At 42.7% G+C, this 12,911-nt stretch overlaps 1 protein-coding gene and 1 long non-coding RNA gene across 2 annotated transcripts in view; one reads left to right on the top strand and one right to left on the bottom strand.

Annotated features, from left to right (window-relative positions):
* The window catches only part of LOC109932013 (cytochrome P450 2B19-like), a 104,798-nt gene that overhangs the window by 36,117 nt on the left and 55,770 nt on the right, over window positions 1-12,911 (top strand). The window lies entirely within an intron of this gene.
* On the bottom strand, window positions 1,361-10,389 carry LOC109932014. The gene is made up of 3 exons (XR_002260855.2): window positions 10,241-10,389; window positions 4,667-4,765; window positions 1,361-1,655 (listed from the first exon to the last, which is right to left on the bottom strand). It is a non-coding gene; the product is annotated as an uncharacterized LOC109932014 (long non-coding RNA).

Below are 12,911 nucleotides of genomic sequence, written 5' to 3'. Positions count from 1 at the left end.
AGATCATGGTTGAGATGACCAGTTCAAATCATGTGATCTCATCCTCTCAATAAGCATCTACGTGTTTAAGGTGAGTCATTGACATGGAACACCTGGGATGGAGGTGCCATAGCTGCACTTGGAATTAAACACTTGACACTAGATGGTTGGTTGTTCCTTCAGGTGCCTATGAATTTGCATTTAAAGAATAAATTGCTCTTATCAGACAGTTCATGTTCTGTTCTGGAATGTAAGGGTAGATTTTCCACTATCAGAGTGTGTTGGGATATAGGATGATTGACACTGAAAAGCTTCAAGTTTTTAAAAATATTGTCATTTGTACAGCTGTTTTCACAATCTCAGGATTTATCAAAGCAACATACAGACAGTGAAGTATATTCCTTTCAGTGCAGCGACTGTTTAAATGAAAGAAATGTGGCCTGTTTGTACACAGCCCCAGCTTCTACAAACAGAAATACAATAATGACCAGGCAATCAATTTAGGTATTTTGGTACTGGATAGAGCTACCCTGCTCTTCTTCCAATAGGCAGTGGAATTATTTTTTTGTCAGCTGATAGATAGGAATGGTTGGGAGAGGGGAAAGAGACACAACCAAAGTGGCATCACTGACTGTGCAGCATTCCCTTAGTGCTGTCTTGGGAGTATCAGCCCAGATTTTATACGTTAATCCATTACCTTTGCTGTTTACTAAAACATCTGTAGAATGTCAATCCTCACTCACTCCTGTGCCTACCTCTCCTTCACATTTGCTGACACTGCGTTGCCCTTGCTAGGAATTGCACGTAAATTGATTAATTGAAAACACGGGTGATTTGTCGTGGTTGATTTCAGATGAAAGGTACCATGGGTAATTTGGTGAGATGGGGGGAAAAAGCTGTACAATTGTGTATAATAACAGTTCTAGAAATGAAAAGCAAAAAAGTTTCAAATTAGGGCTCTTGTGTAGTGGTGATGTCACTACCTCTGAGCCAGGGGACCCAGTTCGAGTCCCACCTGCTTCCAGAGTTATGTAATAACATCCCTGAACAGATTGTTTAAAAATATCAAGTTTAAACAATGAGTCAAAAGCTATCTGTTGCAACCTCTAGGGCCAGCTGCTAGATATAGCACAATTCCTCAGACCATCTTTCCTCTGGTTATGTCCTCACTGCTTTCCTATGGCTCTCCTCCACTAAGCCACTCATTAAGATATAGGGCTTTGACTAAACCTTTGCTTACCTGTCCAAATATCTCATCATATGGCTGGGTGTCATATTTTATTTAACAATGCTGGTGTGAAACACTTTGAACATCTCTATGTTAAAGAAGTGGTTTGCAAGTTACTACTTGGCTGTATTTGCACATTGAAGACAAGTTCTCTATCATCAAGCATGATTTATTTTTAAATCAGGGTAGGTTTGAAACATAGCAAGTATTTTTCAGAGGTGCTCATCTCACAAGTCAGTGAGTTGCTGAGCACGTCTTCATTCTCTGCCATGGTAGACTCGTTCACCAGAACTTTGCTATAATACACCAGTCTGGATTGCCAATAGGCTAGTCTGGTGCAATCTTTAACCTCAGGACCCACATTGTTGAATTACAGGCCCTGATTTTGGCAGGGCCTCTGGCAATAGGTCATCATCCGGTGATGAGTTTATCTTACTGTACTTTTCATCTGGGAAAAGAAAAATGGACAAATAAAGTTTATAAAACTGTCTGCATAATGGCAGCAAATTCTAGAACAATAACTCATTCCAAGTGCAGCACTTTGAGAACCCCTCTATCACTGTGGCATTATACAAATACAAAACTTGTTTTCCATTTACAATCACTTTTTGCAACCAAAAGATTTTGTAAGCTATTCGCCCTGTACATCCTATGCAGACTTACTTCATGGCCATCAGTTTCCTCTGACTAGACACCTTCCAGCCATTTTCAAAATCCTCTTCCTCAATAAAATATACAATCTAGTTTTCCTCACCTCGTCGCTATGTTCACCCATCCTGTTGATGAAGAGTGTAATAATGCAAAAAGAGCGGTTTTCTTGCTCCAGTTGTGAAAAGTGACGCTTGGGCAACAATCTGTCCTATCATATTTCCGTCTGGTCAAATAAATCCTTCATTGGAGGACAGGTGCCACTGGAGATACCCTGAATCGAGCTGGTGCTTTAATCTGCACTCTGCTTTTCCACAATGCTATCTATACATTTCAGATAGATTGCAATAGTCAACTATGGTTCAAGCAAATAATTAACTACGATCTAACATACAAGGAGCACCATTGGTGCTGCAGAACCATCATTACCGTGCATTGAAGATAACAGATATATGCTCAATTTGTAAGACATCCTGAGCATAGCTTTTTTTGGAGAATCTGCAGGTAAATATTAGCAGGGGAGGTTGAAACACACCCTGGTGATGTCAGTATAAGGGAAGGAAAGGGAAGGAGCTAATTGCTAACAGATGATTATTTTGTTTTGTCCAGAGCAGGGTCAAGTGAAGCTTATTTCTATTATAATTAGTTAGGAGTTTAAAAAAAGTAGAAGCATAGCAGGGCGTGTTGGAACCATCAAATGTGCATCCTGTAACATACGGGAACTCTTGGACAATGACAAGTATGGATATGTTGTCAGATGAAGGACCTCAAGCTCTGGGCTTCAGACCAATTAGTAATACTACTACACATGGATAAAGAGAAAGCAGGGGAGGGCATCACAATTTAGAAAAAATGGCCAAAGATGTGCAGGTTAAGTGGATTGGCCGTGCTAAATTGCCCATAGTGTCCATGGATGTGCAGGTTAGTGGATTAATCATGGGAAATGCAGGGTTACAAGGATAGGGTAGGATGGTGGATCTGGGTGGGATGTGCTTCGAAGTGTCAGTTTGGACTCATTGGGCCGAATGGCCTGCTCCCACACTGTAGGGATTCTATGTTAAGATCTTCAAAGCTGCAGACGCAATCAGTAAGCTGTTGGTCTCCTTAATGAACTGTGTAGCAAAGAATTTATGAAAGCGTTGTCTCTCTTTGCAATAGAATAAACAGTCAATGCTAAAAATAGTTCCTGAGCACGTACAGACCATTTGGGTCAGGCTTCCATGTTGACATCGGAAGTTAGTAAGATGGAGTCTGGTGTACCCTATTATCAATGCAAAGCGTTTAGAAAGAAATTATGATGTTTCTGGCATAATGTAAGTTTGGACTATTCTGTCTTTTATTCATTAGAAGGATTTAAATGGCTTTAGGATTTAAATACAAATGACCAGCCCCTAGAAATGGGGTATATCACCAAATGCTCAGAGTCAGGTAGAATATGGATCAGAAGAGGATGAGAAAGACCCAGGGAAGAGTTTCCTACACTTCAGCTACAGAACAAGATGTTACCTTCATAACTTAAATGAGATTAACACGTCCTATGCCAATGTCCATTTGTTCTCTAGTATCAGTGATTGTCACAAGTACTTTAGTTGTCTGTTAAATTAATGAATCAAATCTAAACTGCTGCTTAACAAACTTAATAAACCACCTTAAAGTGACTTACAAATAGTCATATGCCTGTCTTGGGTAATTGTAGTCCCAAATCCCAAAATGGAAGGAATAATGATATTTGTTTTAATACAGGAGTTATCACAACTGAGCCCATTTTTATTGGTATGTTCTATATGTAAAGACTGGGTGTGTCAATTCAACAGGAAGGTTTAGGATTCAGTAACCACAGTTAACTCTTTGGGAGTAATTTTAAGTTAATTAGCTTTTAGATAGGAAAGATATACAACTTGTGGTAACTGACTGTTCACTGACAAAGGATGAATGGATGGTTAGTATAGTGAGTTGACCCCAGCAGCTTGTGAATGTAGCATCCCACTCTCTAGCTGAAGTGTTAGGATCTATTCCCTTGGTCTTTCTCCATCTTTCACCTAAAGAAGGCAGCTACCTTACAAGCCTCACCTCCGACTAAGGATTTTATAAATGCACTTCATTTCTAGGGGCCAGTAATTTATTCTGTATCAATCACCTTTTCAAATCCTTCTATCCAATGAATACAGGACAGGGGCCCAAGATTTCAGGATAATTTCTTCCAGCTCCGCTCATCTCCCAGAACCATTCTTCAGTTTTCCACATGTTTACTTAGATACTATACAATCTTTCAGATGACTTCCTGATGTCAGTATAGTGACCTTTCTGCATTCTGGGAGCACAAGCGCTGTGACCTTTATCTACATCTTGCTCCCTGGCTGTTTAGAATTGCTTATCCATTTTCAGACAGACAAAGTCACTGCTGTAGCAACAGCTTCATAAAGAGTTCTGTAGAGATAATACTAAATTATTAACTCTTAGGAAGCAATAGGTGAGCAAAGTCAAAGTTGCCGCTGTCCCGGAGAACCATGGGCTGCTTCCTCATTACAGAAGTTGCAACCGGAGGGTCACCACTCCATAGGCGGGTGTGAGGGGTGAAGTTGAGAATGCAGGGGTCGCGGTGACCTCTGAGGGTACAGGGAATTGCATACTCGCTGTTGGTATCACTCTGTAGCACAAAGCTGCCATCAAGCTAATTGTGCTAACTGACCTCTAATATATTTAAGTAGGACTCTATCACAATAGTTGACATTAGCTAACAGACTTTATCCTTGTATGATGCTAAGAAAAGAAGGTATGCAACTTGTGTAATGTATGAAGAGAAATCCGCACCTCTGACCTGGCTAACTGGAGCCTTGGATTGGCTAGCAGAGGATGGACTTTCCTTCCCATTTAAGACACTGCCAATCTTGCTCAGCACGTAGCGGCAGGCTTTAAAAAACAAAATTCAACATATATCATAGTTAATTCAAATTTACATGTCATTAATATGGTAAAACCTAAAGCACTTCAAAAAATATCACTGAAATTGGTAAAACATAATTTGATACTGCTCCACAGTTCCATCAAAGAAGGAAAGGCGATAATTCCAGACCAGAATGGGTGTAACTTGGAGGGAAACCTGTAGTTGTTAGTAACGTCCTTGTTACAAAACAAACAAAGAAAACAAAGAAAATTATCGTACAGGAACAGGCCCTTCGGCCCTCCAAGCCTACACCCACATGCTGCCTGTCACAACTAAAACCACCTGCCTTTCAGGGGACCGTATCCCTCTATTCCCATCCTATTCATGTATTTGTCAAGATGCCCTTTAAACGTCAGTATAGTATCTGCTTACACTACCTCCCCCCGCAGCAAGTTCCAGGCACCCACCAATCTCTGTGTAAAAAAACATGGTTCGTACATCACCTTTAAACCTTGCCCCTCACACCTTAAACCTATGGCCCCTGGTAACTGACTCTTCCACCCTGGGAAAATGCTTCTGACTGTCCACTCTGTCCATGCCCTTATTAACATTGTAAACCTCTATCAGGTCGTCCCTCAACCTCCGTTGTTCCAGTGAGAGCAACTCAAGTTTCTCCGACCTCTCCTCATAGCTAATGCCCTCCATACCAGGCACTCCACTGTGAGGACCAAAAGCAAAGGGAAAGGGAGAGATCCAGGGAGCCTCCTAGGAAGATGAGTGAGAGAAGACCTACCTCGGCTATTTGCAGCGATAAGTAAGAATAAGTGTTTAATAAACTTTTTTAAACCACGTGGCTGGGGATAGAATGTCAGTCACTGGGGTTAAGTGCTGCACTTATGAGATATTGGAGATCCGTGACACTTCAGTATCTCGGATGACTATATCTGCAGAAAGTGTCCCCAACTGCAGCTCCTCACAGACCGCAGAGATAGGTTGGAGCAGCAATTGGATGCACTTAGGAGCATGAAGCAGGACCGCCAAGGTTGTAATCTGACGATTACTCCCTGTGCCACGTGCCATTGAGGCTAGTACAGCTCAACACATGGCTAAACAGATGGTGTAGGAGGGAGGGTTTCAGATATCTGGACCATTGGGATCTCTTCCAGGGCAGGTGGGACCTGTACAAGGACGGTTGTATCTAAACTGGAGGGGCACAAATATTCTGGCTGGGAGATTTGCTGGTGTCACTCGGGAGGATTTAAACTAGCTTGGCAGGGGGTTGGGAACCAAAGCAAAGGTGAATTGACTGAAATGGAATGAGAGAATAGGGCCAGTAAGACTCAGAGGAAGAGCAGGCAGGGTGTGGTTACGAAACAAAGCGGGTCTGGTGGACTGAAGTGCATCTGTTTCAATGCGAGAAGTGTAACAGGTAAGGCAGGTGAACTTAGAGCTTGGATTAGTACTTGGAATTATGATGTTGTTGCTATTACAGAGACTTGGTTAAGTGAGGGACAGGACTGGCAGCTTAATGTTCCAGGATACAGATGTTTCAGGCAGGATAGAGGGGGCTATAAAAGGAATATCACAGCTGTACTGCCTCAGATGGCTCACACAGCGAGGCAATGCGGTTAGAGCTCAGGAACAGGAAGGGTGCAATCACAATGTTTGGCATTTACTATAGGCCTTCCAACAGCCAGCGGGAGATAAGAACAGATACGTAGGCAGATTTTGGCAAAATGTAAAAGTAACAGGGTTGTTGTCGTGGGTGATTTTAACTTCCCATATATTGACTGAGACTCACTTAGTGCTTGGGGCTCGGATGAGGTAGAGTTTGTAAGGAGCATCTAGGAGGGCTTCTTGAAACAGTATGTTGATAGTCAAACTAGGAAAGGGGCCGTACAGACCTAGTATTGGGGAATGAGTCTGGCCAAGTGGTTGATGTCTCAGTAGGGGAGCAGCCTGGGAACAGTGATCACAATTCAGTAAGCTTTAAGGTACTGATGGATAAGGATAGGTGTAGTTGTCAGGTGAAGGTGCTAAATTGGGGGAAGGCTAATTACAACAATATTAGGCAGGAACTGAAGATTGGAGGCAGATGTTTGAGGACAGAGGGATCTGGGTGTACAGGTATACAGGTCACTGAAAGTGACAACGCAGATGGAGAAGATAGTCAAAAAGGCATATGGCATGCTTGCCTTCATCAGCCGAGGCATTGAGTTTAAAAATTGGTAGGTAATGTTGCAGCTTTATAGAAACTTAGTTAGGCCACATTTGGAATATTGTGTTCAATTCTAGTTGCCACACTACTAGAAGGATGTGGTGGCTTTGGAGAGGGTACTGAAAAAGATTTACCAGGGTGTTGTTCCAGATAGTTTGGTTTCACTGATTTACACTTGAAGAAGCCTAAGTTACTAGAGTTCCTTATAGGATATGCAGTCATGTTACGTCAGTGGTGAAGGGGTGAATTGGTGCCAAAATGCAGCAGGCTGTTTTATCCTGAATAGAACTGGACTCCTCTGTTACAGTATTATGGACATACTAAAGCATCTGGATTGCAGCATACATGATGGCTCATCATCACTACCTCAACAGGATCTAGAGATGAGCAATAAAACCTTAGTTTGCCTGCTAGTCAGACATCCCATGATGAATGAAACTCTCAGACCTGAGTTTTTCCCATTCTGCTTTGCTAGGCTTCTCCAATCTGTCAGTGGCAGCTTTGCCTTCAGTTGGATGATATTAAATACTTGCAGAAGCTGCATTTAACCAGGAGAATGGATTTTATTGCATATCATTCGTGAATTGTGTCATGTGTATGATGTGAAGGCTTTGGACAGTCAGGAGAAGTTACAAGAGATTTTGTTTTGGCGGCAGGGCGTGGATGTTGCAAGGCCGTAGAACTATTTAACATCAATGCGCTCATGCTGGTGCCCATTTCTATTGTGCCAATGTAGATCAGAAAGTACAATAGAAATGGGACTTGGGATACACACAGCAGAATGTCGGATGGGTTCAAGTTTAAATTTGTGAACTAATGACAATGAATGCACTTGCTAATACAAAAATGGCTTCATGATGAGATTGTTGAGTGTGTCAATTTCAGTCCTTAAAAGGAACAGGTTGGTCGAGAGTTATCTTAGCGCACTCTTTGCACTTCTAAGACACTGTTTCCAGCCTAGTTTTTAAGTAACCAGTCCATCTTCCAGAAACAGCACTCAATGTAGGGCCTTCACAACTGACATCTCTCTCACCCTAAAAAAATCTGGGTTTTATTACTTTTGGAGTAAATAATCTCTGCATCCTATGTAAATAGATCAGTCAATTATCAAAACTCAACAACTAACTTAAAATAGAAGATTGTAAACTGCTTGCATAACAGAACAGGAAGGAGATATTGGTGAGGTTGTTGACTTGCTTGCCGAGCTGGCTTGTTCTCGTTCAGACGTTTTGTCACCATGCCAGGTGCCATCATCAGTGGAGCCTCCGATGAAGCGGTGTTATTCTACTCCACTTGGAATTTATACTCTTTGGTATGTTACGGTGAGCTGAGAGATTTCCAGTTTTGGTCTGTATGGGTTTGTATATGAGGCTCAATTCTATGTGTTTGTTGATTGCATTATGGGTGGAGAACCATGCCTCTCGGAATTCCCGTGCGTGTCTATGTTTGGCTTGGGCTACTATGGTTACCTTGTTCCAGTTAAACTGATAGCCTTCGTTGTCTAGTGTACCGATATTAAGGAGAGTTCGTCATGCCATTTTGCTGCCAGTTGATGTTCATGTATTCTGATGCTAGTTTCCTTCCTGTCTGTCCGATGTAATGTTTGTGGCAGTTGTTGCATGGTATTTTGTAAACTACGTTGGTTCTGCATGTTGTGGAAATGGGGTCTTTAATCCTTGTAAGTGTTTGCCGCAGAATAGCTGTGGGCCACCATGATTCCTAGTGGTCTTAGGAGTCTTGTTGTCAGTTCCGATATGTTCTTGATGTCAAGAACATCAAGACGTCAGGGGAGACCATAAAGCTGAGAGACCATAAAGAGAGAACGTTGCTAGCAATCCATAGATCCAGGGTAATGCCCTCAGGAAATGGGTTCATATCCCACCACAGCAGCGAGTGGAGTTTAAATTCCACAAACAAAAATCTGAATTTGGAAGCTAGTCTCAGTCACGGTGACCATCATCGACTGTGGTGTAAACACATCTTAGGGGAAGGAAATATGCCATCCTTGCCTCATCTGGCGTACCTCTGACTCCAAACCCACAGCAACATGGTTAACACTTAACTGCCCTCTGAAATGGTCACGCAAGCCATGAGATCATGGGAATTAGGAAAGGACAACAAAGGTCAATGCTCACATCCATGAAAAGGTAAGGATAAGTAAAAAGTTTTTCAGAGCAACACTACCTTACAAAGAGTGGATTGTTGACACAACCCAATAGAAATGAAAAACTTTCCCTGCTGGTACACATTTCATCGGCGGTGAAGGGAGTGAATGTTGAAAGCCAATCAAGTGGGCTGCTTTATCTTAGATGGTGTTGAGCTTTTTGAGTATCATTGGAGCAGCATTCATCTCGGCAAGTGGACAGTAACTCACCACAATCCTGGCTTGTAACTGTTGACAGGAGGTGAGTTATTCAGTGCAGAATTTCCAATTTCTGACCCACTCATGTAGCGTCAATAATGTGACTAGCCCAGTTCAGTTGCTAGTCCATTGTAACGTGCCAAATGATGTTAGTGGGAGCATCAGCGATGGCAGTGCCATAATACAGGAACTAACCCTTTTAAAGGCTTCCGCTACATTGGGAGATGGAATGCAGGCTGGGTGTCTGCTTTCCAGAACACCTATATTCTGTCCATAGCAATAACCCCGACCTTCAAGTTACCTGCCACTTCAAACTACCATGTTGCCTGACCAACATTTTTCTCTTGGGCCTGCTGCAGTGCTCCAGCAAAGTTCAGTGTAAGCTGGAAGAACAGCATCTCATCTTTCACTTGGGGACCCTGCATCCTTCAGGACTCAAAATTGAGTTCTATAATTTTACAGCGTGAACCCCCTTCTTCCGTGTCCTTTATGCACCCCTGGCTCTGTCTAGACATGGGCTGCATTCAGCATAGCCAACCGATTTTCACCTGCTCATTAGCCCCATTACCAGGTTTTCTTCTTCCTTCACCTACTATCAACCATCCCTACGTCTGCCCAACTCCCTCCCCTCTGGGCTCTGTTTGCACCCACCCCTTGTCACCAACGTAAATGCTACGTTTTCCTAGCAACTAGCAGTTCTAAAGAACGTTCATTGGACTTACAACGTTAACTCTGGTTTCTAGTTTTTAAAGGAATCTGAGGTACAGGAAATAGAAATATCTTATGAAGTACAAAGTTGACCTTTAGCCAATATGGTCCCTGTAGCCAACGCCCTAATCTTTCAGATTCCTTTTAAGTACTTGTAGCTACTAATTTTTAAAATCTCTTGTTCTTGTTAATTTTCATAAAGTGCTCACTTACCGTTAATGATCAATCAGGCCATTTTTAATCGTATTGTTGCGAATGGCTTGAAACACTAGAAATCTTCAGCAGCACAAAGTGCAAACGCTCTCAACTCTTCCTTCAACACCAGCCGGAGCCCTCCGAGCGCTGTGCATTCTGGGGTTGTAGTTCTTCCCGCCTGAAACACTAAAGGACGGCGCTCGGAGGAACTACAACGACTCTGCGCATGCGTATCGCACCGCCCATCCGTAAGTAAATTGGGTCTTGACGTTGGGTGCAATTGCCACCAGCTTGATGCAGTATCTACAGACAGTGAGAGGTCTGCAACTAACAAAAATAATGCAAAACAATAATCAGGCTCTTATGGTCCTAACAGGCACTTGCTATTAGGGATAAAAAATATGAATGTTGAAAATCTGAAACAAAAACTGAAATTGCTGGAGAAAGTCAACAGGTGTGACAGCATCTGTGGAGAGAGAAACAGAGTTAACATTTTGAGTCCAGTAACCCTTCTTCAGACACTTGCTGGACCTCAGTCGGTGTATTGTGTGCAAGCCCGGGCACTGCAAAAGAGGAAGGATGTGAACGCATTGGAGTGCAGAATGGTTCCAGAACTTCAGTAATGAGGATAGATTGAAGAATTTGGATCATTTCTCATTGGAGAGAAGAAGGCCGAGAGGCGATCTGATAGACGTTTTCAATTTCATGAGTTGCCTGGATAGAGTAGATAGGGTGAAAATGTGCCTGATTGAAAATTAACAAGAACAAGAGATTTTAAGTGATCTGAAAACAAGGACAGGATGATGTGAGGAAAAGCTTTTTACGCAGCGATAAGTTACAGTACGGAAGGCTCTGCCTGGAATTTTGATGGGGGCAGGTTCAATTGAGGCATACAAGAAGGTGTTGGATGATTTTTTTGGATAATAACGTTCAAGAGTATAGGTGAATAGAATTACAATTAGGTTTATTGTCACATGTACTGAAGTACAGAAGTACAGTAAAAACTTTAGAATGCCACTTCTCATGACGCCATCTTAGGTGCAAAGTACCTAAGTATCTTAGAGATACAAAATAGAATCATAGAGATGTACAGCATGGAAACAGACCCTTTGGTCCAACTTGTCCATACCAACCAGATATCCTAAATAAATCTAGCCCCATTTGCCAACATTTGGCCCATATTCCTCTAAACTCTTCCTATTCATATACCCATCCAGATGCCTTTTAAATGTTGCAATTGTATCAGCGTCCACCACTTCCTCTGGCAGCTCCTTCCATACACGCACCACCCTCCGCATGGAAAAGTTGCCCCTTAGATTCCTTTTAAATCTTTCCCCTCCTACCTTAAACCAATGCTCTCTAGTGTTGGACTCCCAATCCCTGGGTGAAAAGATCTTGTCTATTTACCCTATCCATGCCCCTCATGATTTTATAAACCTCCCTATGGGCCTCCTCAGCTTCCGACGCTCCAGGGAAAATAGCCCCAGTCTATTCCACCTCCTTATAGCTCAAACCCTCCAACCCTGGCAACCACCTTGTAAATCTTTTCTGAACTCTTTCAAGTTTCACAACATCCTTCCTATAGCAGGGAGACCAGAATCCTTGGAAATCATAGAATCCCTACAGTGTGGAAACAGGCCCTTTGGTCCAACAAGTCTACACCAACCCTCAGAGCATCCCACACAGACCCATCTCTCTATAACCCACCTAATTTACACATCCCTGAACACTACGGACAATTTAACATGGCCAATTCACCTAGCCTACACATCTTTGGACAGTGAGAGGAAACTGGAGCACCTGAAGGAAACCCACGCAGACATGAGGAGAATGTGCAAACTCCACACAGACAGTCACCGTGGATGGAATCAAACCCGGGTCGTGGGCACTATGAGGCAGCACTGCTAACCACTGAGCTACCGCGCCGCCAGTAATCCAAAAATGGCCTAACAAATGTCCTGTACAGCCACAACATGACTTCCCAACTCCTATACTCAATGCATTGACCAATAAAGGCAAGCATACCAAATGCCTTCTTCACTATCCTATCCACCTGCAACTCCAATTTCAAGGAACTATGAACCTGCACTGCAATACCTCCCAGGAACTTACCATTAATTGTATAAACCCTGCTCTGATTTGCCTTTCCAAAATGCACACCTCACATTTATCTAAATTAAACTCCATCTGCCACTCCTTGGCCCATTGGCCCATCTGTTCAAGATCCCATCTTGATCTTAGGAAACCTTCTTCAATTTTGGTGTCATCTGCAAACTTACTAACCGTACCTCCTGTAAAATAGAGAAATAATGAAGAAAAAAGTAACTTTATCTTATAACGATTCATAGTATAAGGTAGAAAATAAGAAATAAAGTTAAAAGGATAAATATTACAGTCAGATAAACAGATTACAGATAAACATTACATGTCAGTAGATCAGTGCAGGGGACTTCCATATGTGATCTGATTGGCCTCACAAGCCACTGACTGCCTGCACCAGTTCCGAGTCCAACAACCGTCCCCAGTCCATTCCGGGTCTCCAGCCTGCTCTGCTCTGGTCTTCTGCCGCTCTGCTCCATGTCTCCAGCCCGCTCCACTTTGGCTGTCCACAGGACTTAAACAGAAGATTGGCCCTAGCTACCAGTACTGTCATGATGGCCCAAATGGCTTCCTCCTGCACTGTAGCCTT

This window comes from Rhincodon typus, chromosome 35, assembly GCF_021869965.1.
Source record: "Rhincodon typus isolate 14 chromosome 35, sRhiTyp1.1, whole genome shotgun sequence".
NCBI lineage: Eukaryota > Metazoa > Chordata > Chondrichthyes > Orectolobiformes > Rhincodontidae > Rhincodon > Rhincodon typus.
Note: the sequence above shows the minus strand (reverse complement) of the source record. Positions and strands in the feature narration are given on the sequence as shown.